This window comes from Homalodisca vitripennis, chromosome 2 (genome assembly GCF_021130785.1).
Source record: "Homalodisca vitripennis isolate AUS2020 chromosome 2, UT_GWSS_2.1, whole genome shotgun sequence".
Classification (NCBI taxonomy): domain Eukaryota; kingdom Metazoa; phylum Arthropoda; class Insecta; order Hemiptera; family Cicadellidae; genus Homalodisca; species Homalodisca vitripennis.
The window spans coordinates 57244487-57265747 of record NC_060208.1 but is presented as its reverse complement, the minus strand read 5'-3'; the positions used below and the strand labels follow the sequence as shown (position 1 = coordinate 57265747).

The 21261-nt window shown below is 37.3% G+C and overlaps 1 protein-coding gene across 4 annotated transcripts in view; it reads right to left on the bottom strand.

Moving 5' to 3' along the window:
* The window catches only part of LOC124354008, a 66538-nt gene that overhangs the window by 38446 nt on the left and 6831 nt on the right, over positions 1-21261 (bottom strand). The window lies entirely within an intron of this gene.

Here is a 21261-nt window from a genome sequence, read left to right as displayed (position 1 = left end):
TTTTCATTGACTTTCATTAATAGTTCATCAGTAACCAGGCTAGACCTGGCCAAATGATTCTCGTTGGAACATTGGTGAATCATTTAAACAAATTTAGTACTCCACTGCCTCCCTCTGCATTCACTATTCCACTCCCACAAATGTCACAAAACTGATGATGGATTTCAATCAAGTTTTTCTTGCCAACAAAAGCCACATCACAAAGGCCACTTTACAAGTGGTGAAATTTTCAATTGAGGTGTACATTTTAGCTAATCACTGTGAGAGAAGTAGGAGAGTTACAGACTAACATAGCTCGATGCATATTGAGCGAAGGAATCTTTAAATCTCAGGATGGCAGCTCTAGTCTTCTACTGCCAAGCTAGTCCCAAACGTCTTACTTTCCGGATAAACCTCATATATTGTCTTTGTAGATACTGTTGTGAAAAAAAAGCATTTAAAAAAATTTGAAGTGCTATCATACAATTTACTTTACTTAATATGCCTATTAAAACTGTTCTTATGAATAAAATTGAAAATTAGTTAGTACACTTTTTCTTTTTCTTCAAAAACTATTTACATGCAAACTTTTTTTATATGGCTTGCTGACACAGATGGAGATATAAGAGGGTTGTCAGTCCAGCAAAGCCTAGATGATGATGATGATGATATAGGGCTCTGGTCGATCAAGATGTCAGCCAGTGGGTCAAGAGTAGATGCTATCATTCTGCCTCTAACTGGTTGTTGACTGATCACAACATGTAGACTTTCATCTATATGCTGAGTTGGGCTGCTGTATATTATTTAATTTTGCACACATGATTATTTATTTGCAGTGTTATTAATGTACAGTGTTCTCAATCAAATCAAATCAAATCAAATTTCTTTATTGCCAAGACATGGTTAACATGTATAGCATGCGTCAAATGACGTTATTGTAACTAAAATTTTTCCATCCGTTCTACATCAAAATCCTCAATCAAACATACAATTTCACCTTCATTCATTTCCTTTTATACGCCAATCATCCTACCACCAGCGACGGGGCGACATACCTATTGGCTGGTCTCCCAGTTTTTTGCCAAATACTCGTCGACATTATAAAATGCCTGTGTCGCTAAATAGCGTTTTAGACGAATTTTGAACGCCTTGGGCGTTGGGGCATTTTTTATTCGGTGTGGCAGCTTGTTGATGAAATGAACTCCTGCTTGTGATGGCAGGCGTTCATAAATCACCGTTCTGTGTTGGCCAATTCGGTAGTTTCCCCTGGCTCTGGTCTCATATGAATGTATGTCTTGGCCACTTGTCTTGACGCATTTTGACATACAATACTGTGTTGTTTCGAAAATGTAGAGACTCGGCAGGGTCAACAGCTGCAAACTTTTGAAAGATTCTCTGCATGACTCTCTGAATTTCAAATATGCGATTATTCGAATCGCTTGCTTTTGCAATCTGAAGACCCTCATCAACTGATTGTTTGCACAAGCACCCCACAATGCCACTCCGTAGGTAAGGTGGGGGTAAATCAAGCCATAATACGCCGTCATCAGTACCTGAGTGGGGCAATATTTGGCTAGATTCCTCAAAACAAAATTTCCTGAGGATATTTTGGCGCAAACGTGATCAATTTGATTATTCCATGTCAACCCTCGATCAAGGTGTATTCCAAGGAATCTCGAACTATAGACCTCTTCTAGTATGGAGTCTGCCAACATGGTGGCAGGACCACACCGAGAATCCACAGGCCGAAGAGCAAAGTTGATGACATTGGTCTTCGTTGTGTTTGTTTGGAGATTGAGGCTGTTGAAGTGTTGAACGCAATTGTTGACATCAACAAAAGAGCGTTCTTCCAAGAGAGATGTTGATTTTTCACTGAAAAAGAGAGTCGTGTCATCAGCATACTGCACGGCCTTTCCGTGCATTAGTGATGACTCAATGTCATTGACATATAGCAGAAACAGAATTGGGCTAAGAATAGATCCCTGAGGAACCCCATAGTCCAGTTGGATTTTGTTTGAAAGTTGATTTGAGATTTGGACAACTTGAGTTCTGTCGCTTAGAAATGATCTAAGCCACAAGTGTGGCACGCCTCGGATGCCGTGTGTTTCCAAAATGTCGAGCAGATGTTCTTGGTCAACACAATCGAATGCCTTAGATAGGTCGAGAAAGACACCTAAGGTGGCATTTCGATTTTCTATACCCTCAACAACCATTTCAACTAGATTCGCCACAGCGTCGGTAGTTGATTTTCCTTTTCTGAATCCGAATTGGTATTCAGAGAATTGGTTGTTTTGATTTAAAAACTTCAGCATTCTGATCAAAAAAGATTTTTCAAAAATTTTGCTCAAAACTGGCAAAATGGAGACAGGCCAATAATTATTTGTGGAACAGGGATCGCCCTTTTTATAAATTGGACTTACTTTCGCGGATTGTAGGAGTGAGGGAAATACTCCTTGTTCAAAAGACAAATTAATTAAATGTGTTAGTGGGCTCAGAATATGTTTGTAACATTTCTTTATGAGCCACATAGACGTCAATTCAATATCGTTCGATTTTTTGGACGGGAGCTGTCTAAAGATTCGATCAAGCTCTTCTAAAACCGGTACCAGTGCCAGTGACGTTACTGGACTATGTATTCGCCTAAGATTCACTTGAGGCTGCAATGGCCGGGGGTTTAGCTCGCAAGCCACAGACGCGAAAAATCTGTTAAACTCGTTCGCCACCTCCCCAGCCTCACATACAAGTTCATCTCCAATTTTAAGTTTGATTTGATCACCCTGTCTTTTGTTATTGTTTTTGAAACATTTTTTGAAGATATAATTGATTTTGAGACATCCATAGCTTTCGCTGCTTGGATCACTTTCTTATATGTTTTTTTGTATCAATTGAAAATGAGTTTGAATTCAGCGTTCGAAGTGTTTTTATTGATTTCGGAGAAAAATTTTAATTTCTCTCTCGACACCAATATACCTTTTGTGATCCAATTGCTGTTTGCCTTTTTTTGACAAACTTTGATTGTTTTTGTAGGACAGCACAAATTTAGATGATAATTTAGGACCTCGTTAAACGTTTGAAACTGCTGTTCTACTGATTGCGTTAAATTTAGAAAGTTCCACGTTTCTTTGGACAGGGAAGTGTTCAGAAGAGCAATGTTTCCAGGCCTCATGTCTCTTACTGTTTTTGTGATTTTGCGCTCCCTTTCGAAATGTTTTCCACTGATTACAGCCTCTTGGCCACAGTGATCCGAGATTGCTGTGTTGACCACGGACACCGCGACACCTGGAATGTTGGAAATGATGTTGTCTATAGCTGATTGAGTAGTTGCCGTTACTCGCGTTGGAGACTTGACAAGCAACTCAAGGCCAAAAGACCTCAACAAATCCACACATCTTTTGGTGATTGGATTCTGGTTGTCCATTGCGTTAATATTGAAGTCACCCATGAGGATGAAGTCTTTTCTGTGATTGGTCAAGTCTGTAAGTAAGTGTTCAAATTTAGAAAAAAAAATTTCTTCACTTCCACTGGGAGACCTGTAAATTCCAATGACCAACAATGTTGTGTCACTGCCTTGAAGTTTGATACCAACTGCTTAAAGTCGCGATCAACTTTTCCTTGAATTGAAAAATTGGAAAAGGTGAAATTATTTTTCACAAAAATAGCAACTCCCCCTCCTTTGGAGTGGTGTCGACAGTAAACGTCTGCCAATTTGTAATTTGGAATGTGGCAAAGATGTATGTTTTTGTTGTTGAAACCGTTTTCGGTTACAACAAGTACATCTGTTTTCAAATCTTCACACATGAGTTGAATTTCCTCAAGTTTGTTGGTTGCCGATTGAGAATTTTGGTGAAGCAGTCGTATCGTATTTTGAATGTGAAATTTTGAATTTTTTGTTTGTTTTTCTACACCGGCGGTCACACCACCCCGTCGCTTGAAGGTGCGGTCCCTAAAAAAAGAGAGCGTCCCTTGAGGCCGTCACCGTCCGGAGTACACGGTCCCCTCGCCGCTTCGGCATAGGTGACATGCTGGTGTCTTGGGGGATGCTGAGGGGTGTCGGCTGTCTCCCCGTTGGCAGCCACAGGCGCCGGCACGATGGCAGGAGGGGCGGCGGCCGTCGGAGCAGTGACGTGCGGCGGCCGCGCAGGCTTCCTCGGTCCCGCAGGGGCGGGTCTCAGCTCCAGGAGGCTCCCCACCACCATCTCAGCCATCAGCCGCTTACCCCGCATTGAGAGATGCTGACCGTGCCTCGTGAAATGCTTACGGCCGATTTTATTGAAGTCAATCACTTGAATGTTATAGCGAGCGGCCAGTTCCTCAATATAAGCATTCACGAGCACGGTCTCGTCCTGGATGGGATGGTTTGGTGCCAGGTCATGTCTAATTGGCAAGGTGACTACAGCGAGCTCGGTGTCGGCCGGTCTGGTAGCGATGTGGGCCTCCAGGTGACTGTATATGTTGCGTTGTTTGCCCACTGCTAGATCGTTCGAGCCAGCAATTAACACCACGTAGTGGGTTCCGGGTCGAGATGGTGTGTGGCCCGAGCTCACGATGTCCAGCAGGCCGGCGCCAGGCATGCACACGTCACCAACAGAGAACGGAGAGCCGGTCATGTCCCCGACAAGTCCCGCGATGTAACGGGCGTGACTGTCACCTCTAATAGTAATGGAGCGGAGGTGGGGGATCGGGGTAAGGGAAGTCTGCAGTTTTTTGCGAGGATTAAAATTGTTGTTTTGAGGATGGTTCGGGCTGGAGAGGTTTGAGTTAGAGATTTCAGGGTATTTCCTTCTTTTTTGTCTATGAGCAGGCAGTTTTTTATTTTTTACTGAAAACACCTGAGAGTGAGTTTTTTCAGCTGGAGATACTTTCTTTTTTGATGTCACTTTAATCCATGGCTGTTTAGAATTTTCATCTGCGTCCTTTCTTGCTGTCAACTGTTGATTTAAGTATTGATTTTCCGCCTGAAGAACCTCGATTGTTGTTTTCTGACTGCAAATAATATCAATATTCTCAGCACACCGTGCACACGCGGTTGACTGCAAATCGCACTGCGCACTGAAGTCCAAGGAATCGGGCGCGGGGTCTTTTCGCGTGCTGAGGGACGGCTCTGACTCGCACTGGACGCCGCGGTCCACCGTCGCGGAAGTGCGGGCGGTCCGGTCGACGCGGAGCGTGTTCGAATTATTCACTGGAAATATCTGGTCCGTGAATTCAAGTAGTCGGGAGTCGGATTCGATGGTGTGATCCAACAGTTTTTTAAACTCGCTTTTCGCGTAACCTCTTTTTTAAGCCGGGAAACCTCCGCTACTGGGTCTTCAGGTGTTCCTAAGACTGATGCTACGCTTATTGGTTCCCCAGGGCCAGGTGTGGTGTCGGTCAGTGCTAGGCCAGGGTCGGGCGTGGAGCAGACCGGCGCAGACGGCGTGACGGGTGTCGATGGTGTGGAGGGTGCAGACGTCTTTGCAGCTGAAGCGGGTGGAATGGAGGATGACGAGGCGGCCACAGTACGAGGCTTGGTCAGCGGAGACAAGAGGGAACGCATGGTGACTCCGTGCTCACCAGTGTGTTTTACATTTCACACACTTACTCTTGTTATATCCGCATCGGTTTTTATTGATGCACCGCACTTCTTCCCCAGCAAGCAGCGCCAAGAAATCTCACCATTTCTCAGGGTTCTTAATTGTCTATATTTTACGTTGTTGAATATAATACAGGGGTTTCCAGTTAGTTTTTTCAACAGTGAAATTCATCGTCGATAAATAAATAAAATATATAAATATATGGATAAAAATGCAATAAAAGTATAATACAGTAACAATAAAATATGGAAGAAATAACAGTATAAAATGCAAGGATTAAAATTATTTAGAACATTTTCCCGACGCAAAAAACTGAAACTCCGTTGCCAGGTATCGAACCAGGGATCTTCCGCTTAGACGATTAATACGCTACCGGGTGTTGCCACAGGAGCTGACATCAGTAGTGATTACTGCTTGTTAATGGGTCGCGACGCTCCCAGTCATGTCAAACGTCGACTGTGTGGTTGTGTACAAGTCTACCCTTGTTAGTCAGTTGGTTATGTACGTCAACAAAATTGCTTACGGATGAGATAAACCGTCCAAGTCATTTTGAGTTCACATTAATGTACATTACTATCACCAATTTGCAGTCAAACACTGTTATCAAGTAATAAAAACCGTTTAAAATTAATTAAAACTGCGGAGCGTCGCTGAGTCTGTGTTTACATGTAGGGGCAGGCCTACCTCTCCCTCAATGAGTTCACAATACTGTCTGCAAGGTAGTGTTTTCTGGATCTTTCCTGATGTTTGTCATATCTTATATAGTACTGCAGTGCCAAATGGTCTAAATCAATGTAATTACAATGGGCTTACAATGGGCTCTCCTCAATGAGTTCACAATACTGTCTGCAAGGTAGTGTTTTCTGGATCTTTCCTGATGTTTGTCATATCTTATATAGTACTGCAGTGCCAAATGATCTAAATCAATGTAATTACAATGGGCTTTACTAGAACACATTCTACATTGATTTTTAAAATCTTGGAGGCATTTTTATTTAATTGTTTAAACAGTTAAATAAGTAGACATTGTAATGAGTGTTTCAATGTCAAAATTTTGACTGCAGGGGGATCGCTTGGAGAGTTCACTTTTGGATGATTTATATGTTCCTGTTGAACCTACATTGGGTACAGCAAAAACTGATGTGACATTTAAAACTGAGCAACCTTACAAGTGTCCTAGGGATGGTACATTACTAACCGCAAATGTCGAGATATCAGGGTGCATGTGTATATTGATAGGTCTAGTCTAGGGGAGAACTGTTGGAGTATTAAAGGCTGTTGCTATCCTTGACATGAAGGGATGCTACCCCTGCCTGCTTTGACTGGAGAGGCTGGTACAATGCTGGCCTTCCCTTCTTCCCAGGAGACATAACTGAGATTAATGCACAAACTCCTTCCTCATGGACTTTGACACAAGGTGGCCCTACCCCCAACCTTACCCATCCTGTCACTCCCGAAACAGTGCAAAGGTCCTTTTGGCACTAAGAGCAATTTCTAAGCTTCTTGGTTTAAGAGAACAAGGTCTAAGAGGTTATTTGCTAAATGTGCACAAAACTGCTTACACCGTCGCCTCATACTCACTACCAAGAAGCTTGCTTGTCCTGTAAAATTATGTCTACTGCATTTCCATAAATATGTTCTGCTGCCATTATAATGTTTTTCTTAGATTCTCTACATATATTTAACTTACATTGCTGAAGAGGTTTTTGTTTGTATTTAATGTCTGAGATTTGGTTGTTCTACTATTGCATTCCTCTTTGTTAGTATATTTCTTAATGTGATCAGTTGCCACAAATTCAGAGAGCAATTAGAAAGTGTTGTGCATATAGAGTAAAAGTTAAGTGTTTATGTTGTGATAAATGTATTTTTACAATTTAACACGGTTATATTAAAGTGTAAGACATATGTAATTATTAGTAAAATAAAATTCATAGAATCGATGTACAGATAGTTGCTGGAAAGTAAGTCTTGTATTACAATTCGAGACAAACATCCTCCGGATGTAAGTGGATACGCACATCCGCCCAGACGCCGATGGTGAACAAACAGGTAATGCTTGCTTAAGCAGCGGAAATGCTTATATATAAAAAAAACCGTGCGACGACGTAAGGGGCAGCCATGCTGATATTAAAAATTGGTACTCACCAATTATGATGGAGAGATTTGGCAGAGGCGTGGTCATGAGCTGGCGGGAGAAGAACATCAAAACTGAAGAACAAGGAGGTCGAGGACGGGAAGTCGGAAAGCGAGGTTCGGGAGTGCTAGTGTTGGTGTTCGTGTGCGGAAAAATATCTCTAGGCGTAATAAGTGTGATGTGAAATAAAATGTAAGTAATTTTAAGAACTTAGTATATTTTAGGGTTCATTAATCATTTTCAATTCCATATCTATTTAAATGTTCACAATTTCGAAAATGTAAATTCATGTAAATGTTTAGCTATTTAAAAGAAAGTTTCTCACGTTAGTCCATGAACTCACAATTATTGCAACACTACAAAATTACTAGTAAATGTTATAATGAATTAAGTTCAAAATAAATTGTAATGAATAATTTAATATTAAATATGTCTTCAAAGAATTAAGGTATTAAAATTTGTGCTTAATATGTCGATTGACACAATCTATTGTTAATTAAATTTTTTTATCAATTTAACGAGATGTTGTCAAAAATAAAATATGTGTTGGTTTATTTGAGGGTATTTGTACTGCCAATCTAACCTATTATTAAATCCTCTAACAGCAACCCTTGCTCATAATATGTCACAACCTTAATCTTAAACTAAACCGAACTACAAAAACCTTACAAAAGAGAACATTGTGTATTAATCTACCTTTTAATAATAACATTATTTTCTTGATGTTAAATTTATTTTTTAAGTATAACCACTGATATATAATCTAATAAGGGATTAAAAATAAGTTATAAACCACAAGCACAAAAAGTTATATCCCGAGGTGAACTGATTTAGTTTGGTTGGGTTTGAAGTCTGTTGTCACTCATCACAGTGTTTTAAAATAAAAACTAAAAAAGTAAAAATGTTTTAAAATGTGGTGGCTATCTTGGATAGTATCATGCACTTATATTGTTTGAAACTGCCAAGAAGAAAAAAAGCTTGATCCCAGTGAGTAAAGTTCTTAGTAAGCTCTTAAGATGTCACATAGTTACAGGGATAAGCAAAGGATAAGGTCCACTTAAGTTATCCCCAACACAAAGTCAATTCAGATTAATGGCAAGACTACATTGTTGGTCCCAACACTATGTTCATGGTTGAGATAATTTTAACATTTTATAAATATTTCTGAGCTTATAAATTTTGAATTTCCCCACTTATGGTAAAGTTAAATACTGAACACATAGACACTTGAGTGTGCCTTAGCTTTAATATAAGATATTTATCAGTTATAACGATCAAGTTTCAATTCAATTAGGTAAAAAATTACTATTTATCATTACACACAATTTATAGGCGTCCAAAAAGCATCAAAATCATTGAAAAATTAATCATTATAGATAGTGATGTGGATTGGGAATATTCCCAGTGGGAGGGAAATAAGAATATTGCCGGGAATATTTCTTTGACTCCCAATAATTTTAAATTTAGGAAATGTTGATTGCTTAAAAACTTAATAACAGTTACCCTAAAAACTAGGTTAATTAAGTAAATGAATACATTTTATTTTAATCCAAAAATCATTCCATGCACTAATTTTCTGTATAAAAAATATCCTGGTAATTGATAGAACTAAATAAATTTAGTTTCCTAAACCATTATTAAAAACTCAAGCATTTAAAAACCAAGAATTTTTTAATAAGTAATTTCTCCTTGGAACTCATGTATAAACATCCAAGGCAAATTGTTGATCTTATCACATCCATTGAATTAAATAACCCACAAATACATAGAGTGGTCAGGAAATTAAATGAACTAGAGAAAAGTATGAAGGGAAACTTATAAAAATTACCCATGCAGTCAGAAGAAAAGAAAGTCATGGAGAAGTTCATTGAGAGAAAAAAATGGGATTGGATCTCGCAGCATTTATGCTGCACCCTAAACTGCAGGTAAATTTGTTTGACTCTTCAGAACTACTAAATGACATAGGTTTTGCGTGATTGTGCTCGGCAGTTGGGTTCAAACTTTGTAAAACTAAGAGAAAGTTTAGCTGACTACGGAGATAAGACTTATTTTCAAGAAACTTTCCTTGGGAAGGGATGGGCAATAAAGATAAAATGATTAAGCCCCTTTCGTGGTAGAGGGGGTTGAGAGGTACTGATAACTTGGCAGATGTAGCCATAACAATATTGGAGACACCAGTAACTTCAGCTACCACAGAACATACATTTAATACGTTTTCTTGGACGCCTTCCAAGAAAAAAAACCGTCTTTCACCTGAGCGAGCAGCAAAACTGAAATTTCTTTCTTACAACTGAAAGTTCATGAATGCTCCACTTCCAAAACAGGAGAAGAAAGAAACAAGCAAGCAATTACAAGGTAATCCAGAGGAAACAAGAGGATAGATGGAAGTCGAAAATCCTTGAGATTGAAGATGATGAGATCGAGTCACGTAATGTTGACAATGATTTTTTCGATTTGTATATGTTGAAGAAGATTTAATGGACATTGAGAGTGACAGTGACTAAGGGACTTAAAAAAAGATTGAATGTGGAAAGTAAAGATTTGTATAACCCATTAAACCTTTTGCCTTTTAGTATTTTTAATTACATTTTTACAATATTTTAAACCCTAGTTACATTTCTGATGTTTTTATTAAATCAATAATAATATTTGTGAAACATATAAGAGTATTTGTGTTATTTTATCACATGATTACCACAATGACCTATTAATTTGAGTGATTTCGATGTAAAATATTATAAATTCCCAGTAATTTCATTCAGTTATAATTTTCTTTAAAAATATATTTCAGTTTTGTGTTTTATTTAACAACAACGTAATTATTGCGTTTACCTATTAATTTGCTATTAATTTGTAGTTTTCTTTTTAGCTATCGAGAATTTATGAATTTCGGGAATATTACTAGCACTAAATTTTTTTGGCGAATTTACAAAACGGGCCTCAATTTTTGTTGTTGTTACCAAGAATAAAAAATACAATAATTAAAATTCATCAGCAATAATTTTTTTTATACCGTATTAACTACGATTTACGGGTTGACGATGTCAAGGACCGGTCAGATGCCGTGCAATGGTTCGTGAGTTGTGACTTTTACGTTGTGTAGAGTGTACTGACTATGACTGTGGTGGCTGGCACCTGCAAAAGCGCTACGCCGCGCCGCGCGGTTTCCTCCATGGGCCCAGTCATCCCTCCCTCCACCAATCGCTGAACTATTATATATAGTCAATGTGTTCACGTCGGTTGATTATTTTGAGGTTATGTTATTGCCAAATTATACTGAGTCTAGCCACGATGGTGCAAAAAGTAAATTGAAAAAGTAGCTACACAAGTTTTGTTAATGTATTTTAGTTACTAGTGAGTGTTTTTGTTGGACCTGTGACACTAGTGTAACTGAACTATATTAAATGTATGCAGTAGAACTACTGTGTGGAGCTCACGAGTGAAGTAGGTAGCGATAGGATTGCGCACTCCGCCTGTCAGGGCTCCCTGGAAATAACTTTTCACGCATTTCTAAAAAAATTGCATATACTAGACTGTAAATTACTTACATAAGTTTTTTAATAAAACAATATGTATTTAATTTGTAATTACAATAAATTGGTATAATTGAACTGTATATTTTCTTTAATTGAAACAATTATATGTTTGCATAGTATAACTGGTCATATTGTTTCAGCATTGATGAACACAAATAAAAAAAGAGTCGGCCACCTCATAATAGTTACCAAAAATTAGGAATTAAATGCGCACTAAACACATGTAAAACTTACGTTTATATTTAAATTATAATTATTAACAAGTTACGATAATTAACTAGTAAATTACAAGTACTGATTAATAATTAAATATTTCACTAAGTTAACAACGATTAAAATGGCCCTCTTAAGTGAAATAAGGCATATGAACACGGTACGGACAAGGTGACACCACGGTAGAAGGGTAGGGAAAGTATAACGGCATATTTTTGGAATCGTTAGTTCGAGGAATTCGCTGGAATCTATCCCGCTCTCCCGTACACTGACGTAACAGCACACGTTTGTTAGTGTGTGTTTGTTGTGTGAACTGTCTGTATTATACAGCAGTGATCGTGCAGTGATCGTGAATCTGAAGGTGTAGTCTGAGTGAAACGGTTATACCAAGTGCCGTTATTTATTCAGTTAAGACCAGGTGTGCCAACAAAAAAACTATGTTATTTACTTGTTTACAAAATGGACAACTACAAAAAGGAGAGTTGTTAATGTATTCAAACACTAAAGGCTGATTTTAGTGTGTACAGTGCAAAGTTATCTACATACAGCTACTTCTGAAAATGCATTTGTTCAACGTTATAATGATTGGAAAAATACCAAACATTTTCACAACATGAGAAAAGTTTTGAGCAATGAGTTTATTATAATACTGTATAATAAAACCACTTCAAAAATTGTCGAGGAGTTAAAAGAAAGCAAATCCTATTCAATAAGTGTTGATTCAACCCCCGATATAACTCACCATGGCAAATTAACTGTATGTTTTAAGTAGTGGCTGTGATGTGAAGGATGGAAAAGTACACTGGCGCTGAGCTTTACTGCTTGTGTTTAGGCATGATATAATCGGAACGCTTTAGTGCAGTAAGCAAAACATTAACACTGGCATTGGAGTTATTTGTTATTTATGTAGATCCCTCAAAGAATATAAACACGGTTTACAAGAAAGATTGATTATGAGACAAAGGCTATACAAAGGTAAGGCTGCTATGATAAATACTCTATTATTTTGAGCACAATCAGTCTTTGGTGTCTTATAAAAACTGTTTACTTTAACAAATGAAGGAATTCTGGATAGAGCTCCCAACAATATCCCACCGACCTTGCCTTAAGATCTTCGAGAACTTATTCATTTAAAGGCATTTGTAAACCCAGATAATCTAAATGTAAAAGAGCATCATTTGCCTAGCAAATTCTTGTAACATATTAAGCAACAAAAACACTGACAACATTCTCCCTAACATTGTTGAAGCTTTAAAACATTTTTCATCTATGGTGTCAACAAATATGTCTGGTGAAAGGACATTCAGTATTTTAAAGAGAGTTAAAACAACCTCCGTATTTTAACCACAGATGACCGATTGCCAAGCCTGACTAGATTCAATGCAAATGTAGAAATGCTATATGCCATCAACTTTGATGACGTTATTAAAGAATTTCCTTCAAAGGAAGCAATAAAAGTCATATTCCCACATTACATTAATACCTTTGTTAGTCACTGATGATGTTTTACTTGATCATTCGGTGATTCAAAAAAATAATAATGCATTTTCTTATAACAAATAAAAATATAGTTTATTGGAATTGTGAATAGTATTCTTGTTGTCACTCTATGGTAGAACAGCGATGTTCAAGAAACTCGAAAACAATGTTTGTGTAGGGTGTGTTGGTAACGCAAATTTTTTGTCCAAGAAAATTAACTCCGCCACTAACCCAAGCTCATTATATTCTTAGAAGACGACTCAAAGAAGCGAATGGAGTACTTTTATTCGTATACACTTTTATTTCATTAAATTATTTCAATTACATTATAATAATGTTATAAATTCGAAAGTGCCTTTGTTTGCTTGTTTTATTTTCACGCGTAAACTACTCAAAAAGATTGTACTGAATTTTTATATGGACATTCTTACGGTTCCTGGGACGAATATAGGCCTATTCTTACTTCGAAAATCCCTTCGGGCTACACCCGACTGGTCTTTTAAGCAGCGAAAAATCCCATCTTGGTCTCTAAAGTTATGTAATAGCTATTAATTGAATGAGCTTGTCAAGTTTAATCAACTTTTATGTGTAAAAATGGTTTATTATTTTCAATTTGATACATTTATAGTGTGTAAATTGTCAAACGAGTAGTCATAATCTTTTTAGCCGATAGATTTCAGCGATTAGGCAAGTAAATTATCTATCTTAGAAACTATTCTAAAACATAAGAAGAGAAGGTCAGAATGTGACTCCGAAGACTCCCTTTGAAGCCGCCAACAAACACTAATCTAGATGAAATTTCGCTGGACTTCTTTTGAACTAATGTACAATCATCTCCAGCTCTAAATTTTGTAAAATATAAAAAATTAAATAAATGTAAAGAATGATATAACCTCTCTCAGATTTCTTTTGACAGAAATAGGCTTCTCTGATCTATGATGTATATTTTTTTGATCGGGAAACAAATAAAAATCAACTATGGAACAAAACATACTAAGAACGAAGTAAATTAAAATTACCACAATTATATATTTTTTTACTTATTTTCTTGAAATGGCAAGGCGAACTCAACATTGGCGTCGGAAATATAACTCGCTCGAACTAGCAGCGGACGTAAACTCCGTGCAACGCCTCCTAAATTGCGTGCATAGAAGCGAGTAACTACTAGCAGTGCAAAGATAAGGGACTATATAGTTTAACTTTTAGAATACTTGAATTACTGTTATGAAACCTATTTAGGTTGTCTTTTGAAAAAGTAGGCTTCTCAGATCATTGTATATGTATGTATATTTATTTCCTTGATTGGAAGACATGCAAAACCAGTTTTGGAACGAATAATACTAAGACCAGAGTAAATTAAAACGACCATAAATATACACATTTTAACATATTTTCTTGACCACGGGAAGAAGGCAAACTCGCTATTAGTGTCGGAAGTATAATTGACTCGATACTCTAAGATAGTGCATGCTGAATCTAATAACAGCAGCTGTAATCGGCGTAAATAACGAGTAATCGTTGTATATCGGATTCTTTCCGAGATATATATATATATATATATATATATATATATATAAAGGAACTTTATATCAAGAAGTCTAATAATTGATATAACAGAGCAATTCTGCTTTTATACACTCGAAGTGAATATATATATATATATATATATATATATATATATATATATATATATACTCGCCTTCGGCTCGCTGGGGCTACGCCCCCAGACATTAAGTAAATGACAAGGGATTTAAAAATTGACCTTTTTCATAGATTTTTTTTCCGGATTCGTAAAAACTACCGGGGGATTAAGTCTCCAGGGGGTTATTCTGGTCATTACCAGGATCTTCCCAGGGGGGGGGGGGGGTTAAGAGATTTGGTGACTGGTAAAATTCGGACATGAGGTCATGGCAGGAAATTCCCTGGGGGGTGGGTTTAATGTTACCAGGGGGGTTAACACATCAGGGGGTTTGAATGTACAGGAGGTTATCAGGTCATACCAGGAAATCCCCGGGGGGGGGGGTTTAATGTTACCAGGGGTCAAGGCATCAGGAGTTTATCTGGTTATACCAGATACTTCCGGGGGGGGTTAATGTTATCTGGGGTTATCTGTCATACCAGGAACTTCCCAGGGCCCCCCCCGGGTTAAGAGATTTGGTGATTGGTAAAATTCGGACCTGAGGGGTCATGACAGGAAATTCCGGGGGGGGGGGGGGGGGTTAATGTTACCCGGGGTGTGTTAATACTTCAGGGGTTTAATGTACTCAGGAGGTTATCTGGTCATACTAGGAAATTTCCGGGGGGGCTAATGTTACCGGGGGTTAATGACACATGGGTCTATTTTAGAAGGTTGTTGTGTCTGTAAACATAATAAAAATTCACTTTGTCCCTATCTACTATTGGACGCTTAGCTAACGTTCAGCCAATTTCTAATGTGGGGTGTATTCACTCGTTAACTGGATTAGCGGTATTCGGGGAAAGTTTATGTCTGATCATCAGATTAGGGATTCTTGGGGTTAAAAGAAGACCCATTTTATTGAATTTTCCAGATTTAACCAAAGTTTTGACTTTAAGGGCATTTTGCGGCTTAACCGTTAGAGATACGAGAAAAAGTGACTGGAGCTTTCTTGTCGGAAATTTAATTTTATCTTTCGATTCGGTGTCCGATTTTAGCTACGACGTCTGGTTTAGCCAGTACGGAGCTGTGGAGAAAGGACTGCACTGAGTGGGCTATTGTGAATTGTTTAGTGTAAATATAACAAAAAACCCAACCCTGAGTCATTATTTTTAAGTTGTTTATAGGGGGTTTAATTTGCTCAGCAGGTTTTCTCTTGTCATGATGCCAGGAAAATTCCCGGGGGGGGGAGATTAATGTTAAAGGGGTTAACACAATCAGGGGGTTTAATTTAGTCAGGATTTTTCTGGTCATATGAATAAATTCCCGGGGGGGGGGGGGGGGTAATGTTACAAGGGGTTTTAATGACACACGTGGGCCTATTTTAGAGGGTGTTGTGTCTTTGAACATAATAAAAAAAACACTCTGTCCCTATCTACTATTGAAACTTCACTAACGCTCAGCCACACTAACACTCCCGACGTGGAGGGGGGTTTTAGTCACTCGTTAACGTATTAATACAAATGTGAAGCTGGAACCAGCATGAAGCGCACTAATTATAGTTAAAAAATTTAAAACACCCTAAAAGTAACGACGAAGAATTTATCATTTAGAGCATTTATCAGGCTTACGTAAAGATAAACGATTGAAAGCTGCTGAACCTTTTTTTTAGATCCTATGAATAGCTAGTTATAAAAAATGTTACATTTAAGCTAGGGCCAAGGGGTTTGTCCAATATCGAGCCCAGAAGGTAAGTTTTTTGAGTGAAATTTTTCAACATAATCACGTTTTACGGCTCTAAACCATTGAAGATAGAGTAAAATGTCACTGGACCTTTTTTTGTAGATCACCTCATTTTTATAAATCAAACCTTTGTTTTATTTTGACTTCCGACCAATGGTTTTTGCCGCTATCGACACCAAAAACAAACTTTTCACGTGAAAATTACAAAAAGATTTCACATAATCACGTTTTTTTCGGCCAAACCAATGGAGATAGGGCCAAAAGTCACTGGACCTTTTCTGTAGATCGCGCAATTTGCTAATTTAATGGGTCAATCAGATTTGAGCTACGACCAACGGTTCGGGCCGATATCGGGCTCGAAACAATTATTTTCATCGAAAAAATCTCTGGAATTTCAAATGTTCGAGCGTTTTGTCGCTTAACCATGGAAGATAGAGCAAAAAGTCACTGGACCTTTTTTTGTAGTTCACTTCATTCCTGATTATGAATTTTTTCGTCAGATCCGAGCTAGCTCAAAAATCGGTTCGCCCGCTATCGGGCTTACAAAAAATGTCTACAAGGGTAAAAAAATGCGCGTTTTTTTGCGAATTTTTTTTGAGGGGTTTGAAATTAAAAATTCTCACTTTTTCGGGATTTTCCTGGTGGTTACACGTGGAAAGCTAATCTGTGTACCAAATTTCAAGTCTCTAACTCATCTGGAAGTAGGTTAGAATTAGTATACGTGAGTGAGTCAGTCAGTTACACATGCGGCTGTATATATATAGGACATCGCCTTCGGCTCGCTGGGGGCTACGCCCCCAGGCCCCCAAAGTAACGCTTGCAAATTCGGGGATAAGCGGAATTCGGTGACTGGTTAAGTCGGACATTAAGTAAATGACAAGGGATTTAAAAATTGACCTTTTTCATAGATTTTTTTCGGATTCGTAAAAAACTTTTGACTTTGAGGGCATTTTGCGGTTAAACCGTTAGAGATACGACAAAAAGTGACTGGACCTTTCTTGTTGGAAATTTAATTTTGTGCCCTCAGATCTGATCTACGGACCTATGGTTTAGCCAGAAATGAGCTCGGGAGAAAAGTCTGCACGGGTCAGCTATCTTGAATTGTTTAGTATAAAACATAATAAAAACCGACCTCAAGGCAGTATTTTAAGTCGAACAGGGGGTTTAATATCACCAGGAGACTATCTAGTCAAGGCGAGAAATTCCCTGGGTGGGTGATTAATGTTAAGGAGGTTAAGACAAGAGGGGGTTTAATTTCGTCAGGATATTGTCTGGTCATATGAACAAATTCCCAGGGGGGGTTAACGTTACCGGGGGATAAGTCTCCAGGGGGTTATTCTGGTCATACCAGGATCTTCCCAGGGGGGGGGGGGTTTAAGAGATTTGGTGACTGGTAAAATTCGGACATGAGGTCATGGCAGGAAATTCCCTGGGGGGGTTTAATGTTACCAGGGGGGTTAACACATCAGGGGGTTGAATGTACAGGAGGTTATCCAGGTCAATACCAGGAAATCCCCGGGGGGGGGGTTAATATTACCGGGGTTAATGACACACTTGGGCCTTTTTTAGAGGGTATTGTGTCTGTGAACATAATAAATATTCCTCTGTCCCTATCTACTATTGACCGCTTAGCTAACGCTCAGCCAACTCCCCGAAGTCACTGAACCTTTTCTGTAGATCACGTGATTTCCTAAATCCCGTTTAAAATTTGTTTTGAGTTACGACCAACCGTTTAGCCGCTATCAAGCCCGGAATGTAAATTTTTTTAGGCGAAAATGTCCAATATTTTTCACTTAATCGCGTTAACTAAGGGAAATATAGTAAAAAGTCACTGGACCTTTTTTTGTAGGTCATCTTATTTCCTAAATAAAACGTTAGTCTTATTTTGACCTCCGACCAATGGTTTCGCCCGCTATCGACCCCAAAAACAAAAGTTTCGCGTAAAAGTTACAACAAAATTGTACATAATCACGTTTTTCGGCCAAACCAATCGAGATGATTAGGGCAAAAGATTACTGGACCTTTTTCTGTAGATCGCGCAATTTGCTAATTTGATGGGTCAATCAGATTTGAGCTACGACCAACGGTTCGGCCGCTATCGGGCTTGAAACATTATTTTTATCGAAAAAAAATCTCTGGAATTTTAAATGTTCGAGCGTTTTGTCGCTTAAACCATGGAAGATAGAGCAAAAAGTCATTAGACCTTTTTTGTAGTTTCACTTCATTCCTGACCATGAATTTTCCGTCAGATCCGAGCTAGCTCCAACGGTTCGCCCGCTATCGGGCTTACAAAAAATGCCTGCAGGGGTGAAGAATGCGCGATTTTTTGGGAATTTTTTGAGGGGTTGAAAATGAAAAATTCTCACTTTTCGGGATTTTCCTGGTGGTTACACGCGGAAAGCTATCTGTGTACAAATTTCAAGTCTCTAACTCATCTGGAAGTAGGTTAGAATTAGTATACGTGAGTGAGTGAGTCAGTCAGTCAGTTACACATGCGGTTGTATATATATTAGATATATATATATATATATATATATATATATATATATATATATATATATATATATATATATAATATATATAAATACTGATGACAGATACTTTGTATCTAGTATTCCATATGGTCATAAGAAACAAATATTGTCTCGTACGGATTACTTTAATAGTCCTGAAGTACTTATACCCTTACTGATACCGAATACTGAAATAATGATCTGAGGCTGACAAATACAAAATAAATATCGCGATCGTAACACTCCAACTGGAAAATATTGCTACTTCACAATGTAAATCACTTACCAACCCCGGTGTCAGTATGTTATTCTTGAATAAGTTATTGAGAAATAAATATATTGTTTTAAAGAAAACTCAACAGTTTTATATAATACATTGAGTTAAAAGTGTTTAATTATGTAAACTATGATTAGATATTTTATGTTTTTACTTCAAATGAGAGCTCATTTAATGTTTTCATAAAACAAACCTGTTTTAATGTCCCAAAAACGCACCCAAAAAATTAAAAATGTCTTATATATAATAGAATTTTACTTTCGTAATCTTAATAAATACCCAGTGCAACAGTCCATTGGGCTAAATTCAAAGAAGCAGAGGTTCAATTTATCGTACAATTCATTAATTACATCTCAAAAAGTATACACTTTTTAATAATAATAAATTATGTTTATTCATTATTACATAATTCAGTTGTACTTTTGAATACTATTAATTAAATCAAAGCATTTACAAAACTGTGTGTTTATTAATACTCAATTTAAGCGTTACCTGTACGGAAATACTTATTTCAAGTATCCAGTATTTAAAGAGTTACAAATACCGAAATACTTATTTAGAGTATCTAGTATTTAAGATGTTACCAGTACGGAAATACTTATTTCAAGTATCCAGTATTTAAAGAGTTACAAATACTGAAATACTTATTTAGAGTATCTAGTATTTAAGACGTTACCTGTACGGAAATACTGATATTTCAAGTACCCAGTATTTGTACTCAGTACCGCCGAGTAACGTTATCAGAAGTAACGGTTACAGGTACGTACTGATTTAGCCTATATCTACTTTGGTTAAAAAGCGACTACATCCGGTCTTGTAGTTTATTTTTGATCCAAGGTATTTCCAGTTGCATACTTGAGTTTGCCTTGTTCCATACATACGTAGGACAGAAAACTATTACGGTTTACGGGGAAATCCTACCTACTTCCTATCTACTTCCGGCATATTGGGAAAATTATTGTTCAGTTCATGCAACTTAACAAAATAAGCGATTATGATGTATTACGTTGCTGTCTTGTTATTTTTGGACTGTAGTCTAGGAAAGAGTGGGCCATTGAGGCATGTTAGTGTTCATTTATCTATTTTTCCTTAAACAGTGTTAAAATGTCATATCACAATGTCAAGGACGCCCACCAGTTTGGAGTTCCCTATGTGAAAACATGCACGGCTTTGTTCATTAAGACTGGTTTTATAACAGGGTTTAAATAATATTTACAATGCATTCAATTGGTCACTGGTGCAATCTGAAGTAAATGATGGATAGCAACTTTGATTTGCTATCTGCATTACACATCGATATATAAACACACTGATCAAGCCCTGTAAAATTAATATTTTAAATGTAAACAAATGTTTTAGCCTATTTATCGAACTTCATCGGAAAGTGTCCGCAACTTCTAGTGTTTAGTGTCAGTTAAATTTTCGATAATGAAACACTACAATTTTTTCCGAGTTCCAAAATATTCCAGGTAACTTATCTTTCTCTTCTTATAAACCTTCCTTGGGTTTCAAATAAAATTTTGATAAAAGAATTAGCCGAATTGGTCCAGCCGTTCTCTAATTAGCGCTTACTAACACCTTTTGCAATTCATTATTATTTGTAAAGAAGAGAAAGTCTTTATATATATATATATATATATATATATATATATATATATATATATATATATATATATATATATATTTCTTGTGTTCGTGTGTATGTGACTGAACTCCTAAACGACTGGACCGATTTTAACGAATTTTTTGTGAGTGTTGAAGGGGATTTGAGAATGGTTTAGATTCAAAATTTGGTCCACTGGAAAAAGTTTTTTCGTTAATTTTTAATTTCTAAGCAGTTGTTGATTTTTGGATGACTACATTGTATCCGCCAGACTGCGCTATGACACATAATACTGAGTGACCTGCTGTTAATACTTTCAACTGAAGTTCATCAAAGAGGCAAAAACATTTGTTTACATTAAAAATTTAGAAAATTATTATTGCAAAGTGCTTGCTCAGTAGTGTAATGCAGATTACAAAGACGAAGTTATTATCTAATTTTAAATTTAGATTACACCAATGATCAATAAACCATCTAATGCATTGGAAATACTATTTAAACGCTGTTATAAAAACTACCTTATTTTAAAAAGCTGTGAATGTTTGCTCATAAGGTAATTGAATCTGGTTAGATCGAAAGTAAATTAAGAGCCGAAA